Here is an 8,542-nt window from a genome sequence, read left to right as displayed (position 1 = left end):
CAGTAAGCATGCACAAATATTTCTAAGTAATCAAACTAAATCCAAACACAAAAGTACACATAAAATATAATTGGATATTAAAAGGAGCTTGAAAGCATATCTTCATATTAGATTCATATCCAATAATAAAACCAAGATGCACACAATTAATAGTATGCCTGAAAAGCTTAAGATCGAGGAATCAAAAGGGTTAAAAGATCTAGGGGCATATAAAACATCCACAATATGTGTTTGAGGTAAACTAAACATGCATATCACAAAAAGACATTTGCAATTAATGCATCTAAGTAAGACCAAATAAGTATCAGTTGTGAGAAACAAAAAACTGCAACTCTAAAGGGTCCAAAACCTACTCACAAAGGGAGGCCTACAAGCATATTTACACATGAGCTATAAGATCCGATACTCAGATGGCTTCGAAACCTACACCAATGGATCCGGAACGCCGGAAAACCTTAGGAAACAATCATATCTTGTAAAACAATTTCCAAAAACGGCATAAAAATCTTGTATTAGGGGAACCTAAATATGCCAAAAGGTTCAGATTTCATAGAAAATAAAAGGCTACGGCCTAAATATTTTCTTTTTACCAAAGATAGAGGGGACCTAGAGGGCCCCGGAACCGGTTTCAGTTCGCCAAGAGTTGGACGGAAGAAGGCCGAACTGGCCGCATAAAAAAAATTTAGAAAACTGTTCAGGATAAATTCACCCCTTCTAGACGTCATTCCTCTTCAGGATAAATCACCCCCATTATGAACGTTCTTTCTCTTTAAGATAAATCACCCCATTCTAAACATGACCCGTTCTCACGGGTGACGCACTTACGATTAAAAAAGTATGTAACTAAAAATACCAGTTCATTATACTTCTTTAATTTCAAAATATGCCATTACACATGTCTTATTCTTTTAATTCAACTGACATGCTTTCAACATATGCAAAACCATGCCTTAATAGCTTTTAGAGAAGTTGGCTAGCAAATTACTTATTAATATTAAAATTCATAAATTAGTCGTCTTCTTCACTATCCAGTTTTAAACCTGAAACTAATTTTGAAAGTTACCAAAAATGCCATCGACTTTGGAAGCTCAGTTCTCACTCTATGAATGTCAGATCTATGCGAAACTTTAGTGGGAGAATCATTGGTGGGAGAGGAATACAAAACTATAGGCCGATCACAGGAAAATATCGCCGTTAGCTGGCGGCAATGAATTTACGGCAGCCTCCAAACGAGCACAAATAACCCAAAACTTGATTTTCTTTGAAATTCAAAACCTACAACCTGTGACTCTGATACCAAATGTTATTTTAAACATTAACTTAATGATCCCATTGGATCTTGGGCAATGAAAAACAAAGAAAAATCCGAATTAAACGAGATGGGTTAATGTTATTTTAAACATTAACTTAATGATCCCATTGGATCTTGGGCAATGAAAAACAAAGAAAAATCCGAATTAAACGAGATGGGTTAAAAATTCCTTGAGCCATTGTCGCTCCTCCTTGGTGTGTAATCCAAGGATCATCGTAGCTTTTCCGAGCACGGCGAAGGGCCCAGAAACGCCCCTTGTTCTTCTCTTCATTATCCCTACCATTAGGCTTCTGGGAAATCTCCTTTTATGTATTTTCTCATCAAAGAGAAAAACACTTTTCATGGTAAGAGGAAGAGGGACCGATAGTCTATATTTATAGGCTAAGAGAGCTCCCATAGAACTTTCTAAGCTTAGCCAAATTCATTTGGCATCTTAGGCACAATAATAGCAAGCCACTTAATGCAATTTTGGAGCCTAAGATTCATTCCAAACCGAGATGATTAGTTTCCAACTTAAAGGCTTGCTTAAATGCAAGGCCACACCTAAGGTTAGCAAGTTTCTAAGATAGAAACTTCTAACCTCCAAAAGGCTCAAAAGATCAGAATCTTCACAGCCACAAGGAGAGACATCATATCCACATTCACCCGGGTTATCTCCGGCACTGACAATGCTGGAAGTTCTACTAGTCTTTTGCCATTTTCTGGCGGAGCTGAGACTTGTCAATATTGCGGTATCGATCGTTGCCTGGGTTGCCAATTATTCACAGAAAATGAGAAGTATCGGGCGTTCGACAGAGGCCGTGGGGTAAATGAGCTGCCGAGATTAGGGACCCCCGTAGAGCAGTTCGAGTCTGGTTAGGCACATTTGACACTGCGGAAGATGCCGCTAGGTCATATGATAATGCGGCGATCGAATTCCGTGGGCCCCGAAGCTCAATTTTCCTTTCCCCGAAAACCCACTACAAGAACAGTATAATCAAGAAGAGCAAGAGCAAGAACAATAGCGATTGCCTTATGAACATCCTAATCTTGAAGTATTACAGGCACCGGTAATACTTGAAAGCCAGCTAGAGAATGAGTTTCCTGGGATGGACGAATTTGAGGATCGGATGGGAATGGAAGTGGAGGAATTTCCTATATTCACTTCAACTGAACTAGCAACCATAGGCAGAATTTGAATTGAAGAACAAAGATCCTCTTTCTCCGCTTTTATTCCCCTTCTTATCTTACTCGGCTATCCAAATTGCAGAGAAGCCTCCGATCTCAGAAAAATCTATGATTATAAGGATTAGATCTGAGGTTGGACGATGTTAAAACCTTAGCTAGGGTTTGTTTCTTCAAAATTTGCTAGATCTAGGTCCGCTCAATGGCTTGTGTGAAAATAGCATGAGAATAGGGTAAACTTAGGGTTTTAGAGATACAAATGGTGTAAAAGACTAAAATTACAATAACAGGGGTTAAAAATGGAAGATCTGTCCGGACAATTTGCCGGAGAAGATGCCTTTTGTCCAAAAACTTAGTATCTAGAGCTCAACTCTCTCTCTCTCTCTCTCTCTCTCTCTCTCTCTCTCTCTCAAGCTCTGTTAGGGTTTTAAAATTGAAAAAAATAATGGAAACGAGCTTCAATGTGGATCTGTAGTAGAGATGAAAGCACAGATAACAACCACAATAGAAATGTTGCCGGAGATTGGCCGGAACCTGACCGGATTGCCGGAGAAGAAGGAGTAAAAGTTAGGGTTTTAATGAGATCTCTCTTACTCTCTCCCTCCTCCTTGTTTCTAAAAATCTGAAATGAAAACTCCCTTTTTAAGCCTGATCGTTGGCTATTTATAGGCAAGAGGGGTGTGCTAATATTAGCACCCCCATACACTGGTAATTGCACCCCGTTCATCTCTTTTAAACAAAAAAAATCCCCCTGATGAGTTCCTCAACCCTTCTTTTATAGGGAAATGACATATTTGCACCCCATTTTCCACTTGGACAACTCCCTCTATGAATAATTCACTCCCCTTTTCTTTCTCTATGTAATTCGCCCAAATGAGAGACTAAAAAATATTTCTTCTTTTTCAATCTCTAATCGATTAAGATTATAGATGGGGGCTGATGTTAGCATACCCCTGTTTTATCATGTATTATTGTAGCCAAGAGTCATCCCAATCTACCTAATTCAACCCCCTTCTACATGTTTGACACTACTTATTTCACCTGCAAAAAGGTGGCTCGGTAATGGAAGGAGTAGCTAAAAAGAAATGATGTATTGGTCCCCTTCTTTCTTTATTGGACAGCCCTTCCTATTATATTGATGGACTACTCTTTTTCACAAAATAGGGTGTATGGCTGAAATGTATCCCTCCAGTATACATACGTGCTTTACTGCTTTTTTCTCGTTCAACTTTTTTTTTTGCACCAATTACAAATGGGGGACAAACATTAGACAGAATTATCAACTGGACCAGGCTTTTCATAAATTACCAATGGGGGACAAAATCTGTCTTTTCAGTAAAAGCTGGACGAAAATACCCTTTGGCATATAAAACACGTTTTGACTTTGGAAGGGGGTTTTCAAGTCTCTACGATTGGGGTTATTAGGTATCAAAATGGGGTTACCAATTTCAGAATGGGGTTTTCAAGTCTCTACGATTGGGGTTATTGGTAACCCCATTTTGATACTTGATAACCCCAATCCTAGAGATTTGAAAACCCCATTCCAAAACTCCAATACCCTCGGCCAATTTTCAAGGACTTGATAAGCCCATTCAGAAATTGGTAACCCCCTTTTTTATACTAGATAACCCCATTCCTAAAGACTTGAAAACCCTCTTCCAAAACTCCAGAACTCTCGGTCAATTTTCAGGGACTTGAAAACCCCGTTCTGAAATTGGTAACCCCATTTTGATACCTAATAACCCCAATCGTAGAGACTTGAAAACCCCCTTCCAAAGTCAAAACGTGTTTTATATGCCAAAGGGTATTTTCGTCCAGCTTTTACTGAAAAGACAGATTTGTCCCCCATTTGTAATTTCTGAAAAGCCTGGGTCCAGTTGATAATTCTGTCTAATGTTTGTCCCCCATTGATAATTTTCCCTTTTTTTTTTTTTTAATCTCCAAATGAAAACCTCTTTCCCTCGTATCAACTCTAATCGGATGGCTTTACAGGAAGTGCTAAATTGGCACCCCCTTGTTCCCTCCATGTATAGCCACCTTAAATAAATCTTAGCTACCCATTTTACACTATAAAGGGGGTTTTAGTAAAATACAAGGGTAAGTAAAAATCAAAGATATAATGGCTTTCTTTTCTTCCTTAGTCAACCCCTCCATCTAGTCAATTCACCCCTTTTTACACCATGGACAGCCAGCTTGATGTGTACTTTGTACTACTATTTTGCCTTTCGGCGGTCAAATGGTAATGGCACCCACTCTTTCTCATTCCATATTGGCACGTCCGTATTATTAACACCACTCACCTTGATAATTTTACCCCATCCCTCTCTTTGTTAGATGTAAATAGAAATTTGGTACGGGCACACTCTTGTACAACTTAACCACTTCTTTTCACTACAGGGGTGATGGCTTGAGTTAAAAAAATATGAGAAGGTCATTTGACTCTTATTGTTGCCTCCTAAAATTGGTATGGGCACATCCCTGTTGGATATATCAACCCCCTGTTGCACTACACTAAACTACACTACAAACTACATCCGTCTCTAATCCGATCTTTCTAAAATTTTATAAGGACCTACCTGGGATCCAAACCTACTCTATATTAAAATTTGGGACTCTAGTTCACTAATTTACTTGGATTTTATCTAAAACAAAGTTATAAGGGTTCGGTCAAAATGGGGTGTCTACACATATATCTCAAAATATCATTTCCATAGGCTGATCCTAGCCCTTCAATCTAAATAGCAACTACATATTATGCAACTCCTCTCTCTCTCTCTCTCTCTCTCTCTCTCTCTCTCTCCAGTTTTTCTCAAAATGAACTATGGCCCACACCATAGGATGATCCAAGCCGTCCATTTGATAGGCCACATCTTAAATAGGTTGTGTCCCAAAAAACCATTTCCATATGATGATCATAACCCTCTGATATAAAGGGAAACTGTTTATTATGGAAACCTCTATAGATTGGAGGGTTGCGATCATCCTATGCAAATGATATTTTGGGGTACCTATTTACATTGTGGCCCATCAAATGGATTGTAATAGTCCCACATCGGAAGCGGAGAGAGAAAGTTCCTGGGTTATATGTGTAGGCCCCCATTCCCTGTGTAGACGCATTTTCTGCTGAAAAACAAAACCGATGTGGGATCTCACATGGATGGTTTGGATCATTCTATGGTCTAGACCTGTGGACCCCGATCCGAGAGAGGTGGGGGATGAGCCTCCACGAGAATGTCTCTCTGGAATCATCCACGTGAATGGAGAGCTCTACCAAGGAACTCTCGAAAGAAGAATACCTCTCACAGCATGAGTGGCGATGTAAGATGAGATACCTCTCGATTCGGGGACCAGCCCAGATTTGAGGCGTACCTTAAACGAAGAAGAGTCGTCATCCAAGGAAGTGGGCCCTGGATCCCATACTATGCTTTGTTGCAACGGATAACCAGAGATATAAAATAAGGTTCGTGCCTAGTTACGAATTTGGAAGGTCAGAAGAGCAAACACCTGGTCTCTTATGCCATTTACTTATTGATTTTGAAGAGTTTTGGGTGAAAGTCATGTGAAATTGGAACACATATCTCCGAGAAGACGTCTACCTAATCATTCATGTCTCGGAGATGAAAAGTAAGGACACATAAAAGAAATGAAATAAGTATCACCTAAAAATAGCTAGGTTATGAGTGTCATACCTAATTGGTGTCTAAGTTCTGGTGTGCAAGCACATGCATGCTACAGCTAAAGGTATAGGGTCTGTACATGAAAGTAAGAAAACACAACAAAACACACAACACAAATCAACTCTATACACGACTTAACAAGACGAATCCTAAAACTCTAATACAATACTTGACTCGGACCAGAATGGCCATCCACCCTGGCTACTCTACGTATCCCGGCCTCGGGAAGAATCAGGATCAACATAGTTCGATGACCTATTCTAAACTACGATGCCTAACCATCTAGAACTGCTATCTTAGACTCGATCCACTAGACTCGACTGATTTTTAAAGTTTTTTGTATAATTGCTTAAGTTCGTGTGAATTGTAACTCTTAGGACTCCCTATATGCCCTAACTAATGCAAGTTGATTAGCCTTAAGATAATGCCGGTGGGCCCTACATCCTATGTGTAACTAGGCTGTGCATTCTAAAGAAAACCATGGGTTGACTATATGCTTCCTAGTCTAGCCATCGGTTCGCGTAAATGTCTAACCGACCAGGACTCGATGCCTCATAACTCTAGGGATACTCACACGACAAGACACAGCATATCAACACAAATAGGACAGCCACCTAACTATAAAACACCCCAAACATCTAAGACAGACTCCTAACTCTAGGGGAAGATCGTTTTGAAAAATATTTGATTTTTAAGAGTTTTTCACTTTTTAGGGTTTTGAAATGTTTATTTTTTAAAGGTTTGAAATGTTTATTTTGAAAGGTTTGGCTGGACCTGGGACAAAAATCCCAAGCTGCACTACGTACCCTGTGGAAAGGGATCAAGTCAACGTAGTTCGGATTCAGACTCTCCTAACTACTCTCTTAATGACTCAAGATTTTTTAGATTTTTAGTTTTTCAGATGCTTTTCAAGTGTTTTTGACACAAGATGACAGAATCCTATCATCATAAGGGTAGGACAGACTCCTAATATCCCGCAAAGGTTGGACAGCATCCTATGCTTTGCGGGGGAATAGAATCACAACTCTGTAAGGGTTGGACAACATCTTATACCTTGCAGGAGTGGATAAAAATCACATGACTTGGTGAGAGGTTGGACAGAATCTTAACTCCTAAGATGATAGGACAGACTCCTGAAAGATTGACTCTCTAGCTAAGGACAGACTCCTATGCTAATGGACTGACTTTCAGACTAGTGACTCTAAGAGAGGCGCTAACGAGACATGACATGTCTCATAGGAAAGGACTCACTAATGAGACACAACTTGTCTCTAAAGGATACAACTTTCTCTGCATGAGACATAACCTGTCTCCCTGAGAGTAAACTTTTCTGCACGAGACATAGCGTGTCTCCTAAAAAAGAGCTCTAGATGAGTCTTTCATCGCCCTTGCAATGAACAAAGGGATCTAATGTCTAGGGGATACTCATCTAAAAGACTGGGCAAGTCTTTTCAATAGAAGAGGGGAGTGCTACTTGGACTAAGCAAGTCCCCTAATGATGGGCTTGGGCTATCGCCTTCATTGCCCTTGCAATGACTAGGCTTTTACAATTTAAGGTACCTAAGAGGATAAGGGGTCTCTATCTAAAGAAAAGAAGAAGGAAGAGAGCACTACCATGTCTATGTAGGTTTCTCTAAAGGATGGGCTTGGGCTAGCGCCTTCATCGCCCTTTTCTAATAAATTCAAATACATAAATTCCATTTCTACTCCACCCTACTATCACCACTAAAAAAAATTCTTAAAAGAAATATGAAAGGAATACAGTTTAAACATCAGGCTCCTAAATTTCAATGCTCACACAAATGTAAGAGACAACACAGTTATATTAATCTACAACAATTGATCCAAGAGAAGGATGTGTCTACTACCAAGCTTTCGTAGCATTCTAATTCTTTTGGCCTTTTATCCATTTAAGACATTCTAAGAAAACTAAGAAAACATGTAAAGGAAAAATATAGTTGCAGTACCACTCCCTTATACAAAAATAATAAACTACATTTATGTAACTTCAACAGTACATAGAAACCCATGAAGAAGCTACTATAATCATCTTCATACTTTGACTAGGCAAACCTTCTTACTAATATATTTTTTATAGATCAAAATTCACAAAGAGTCAATCATGTAACCATCACTATGTTAATCTAATCACATACCCTGCTAGTCACATCAATCCATTTAGGCTTTTAAGTAATTTGGCAAATGTTCAAACAATTATATGCTCTCTACTAGATAACAGCAACAGTTAATATTAATATATCAAAATAAATATTTCTACACCTGGTCTTTCCAAATGCATACTACTCGTCAAAGATATGAATGGCGTATTATCTAACAGATGAAAAGTGAATAGCAATTCAATTTCTTGACACCTAACCCCAATATAATC

Source organism: Tasmannia lanceolata, unplaced genomic scaffold, assembly GCF_043159265.1.
Source record: "Tasmannia lanceolata isolate RefF3 unplaced genomic scaffold, GAP_Taslan_0.1 ptg000009l, whole genome shotgun sequence".
Lineage (NCBI taxonomy): Eukaryota > Viridiplantae > Streptophyta > Magnoliopsida > Canellales > Winteraceae > Tasmannia > Tasmannia lanceolata.
This window is presented reverse-complemented; position numbering follows the sequence as displayed.